Raw genomic sequence first — 953 nt, 5'->3', positions numbered from 1 at the left:
ACCAGCCCAACCAGAAAGATCTATAGATATTGTCAGTTGATGGTTCCTCTAAATGGAAAGACAATTTCTCTCTCTTTTAGTCTCTGTCTCTCTTTCTCACACACACACACACACACACACACACACACACACACACACACACACACTGAGTTTAATGCCAGCTTGTATAGTACCTCACTTTGAATATGAATGGATAGTAAATCGTTAACAATCAAGAAAATTATCTACCTTGAAAGACAAAGGCCAGAACAAGCAAATAGAATAAAAGTGCTCATAGGATTGTTGTTCTTTTGGTTTGCACTGGGATGCAAAAGAAAAATCCCTGCGCTTTCTGTCTGTCTTCGTGGCAGCCCAGATTGAATAGGGGAATACATTTGAAAAAAAAAAAAAAAAGAAAAAAAAAAAAAAGTGCTCATAGGAAACAGAGGCAACACAGGGAGAAGAAGAAAATTTAGGCAAATAACTATAATTAATATTCCTGGAAAAGTATGTGAAGAATAGTATTCATGACACAAAAAGAGAATGTATATAAAAAGAGAACATTTAGAACAATGAAAAACCTTTGAAAATTAAAAATAATATAGCAGAAATGTATGGGTCATAGTCTCTGCAGATTAGTTAATAGTAACAAAAGGAAAGATTTCTAATCCTACCCTCCATAAATTGACCATATAGAATTAAAAAGCCATCGTCTTAAAAAGGAAATGAAAATGAAATTAAAATTATTACAAATGAATGACAAGTCTGTGGGATTGACTATAACAATCCTCAGAGGAAAATTTATATCTTAAATGCAAAATGCATTGACCACATCTATTTGATTTCTTCTCCTCAGCTCACAGATAAACTACATTTCCTAGCTTCCCCTGTAGTTAGGTGGGACCACGTGACTGAGTTCTGGCCAATGGAATATGGGAAGAAGTAGATATGCTTCTTCCAGGCCTGGCCTCTGA

At 34.9% G+C, this 953-nt stretch overlaps 1 non-coding gene across 1 annotated transcript; it reads left to right on the top strand.

The window, feature by feature from the left end:
- Positions 1-224: 224 nt before the first annotated feature.
- On the top strand, positions 225-376 carry LOC137226851 (small nucleolar RNA SNORA31). Its single transcript, XR_010944551.1, has one exon. It is a non-coding gene; the product is annotated as a small nucleolar RNA SNORA31 (small nucleolar RNA).
- Positions 377-953: the final 577 nt, after the last annotated feature.

Source organism: Pseudorca crassidens, chromosome 6 (assembly GCF_039906515.1).
Source record: "Pseudorca crassidens isolate mPseCra1 chromosome 6, mPseCra1.hap1, whole genome shotgun sequence".
Classification (NCBI taxonomy): Eukaryota; Metazoa; Chordata; class Mammalia; order Artiodactyla; family Delphinidae; genus Pseudorca; species Pseudorca crassidens.
Note: the sequence above shows the minus strand (reverse complement) of the source record. Positions and strands in the feature narration are given on the sequence as shown.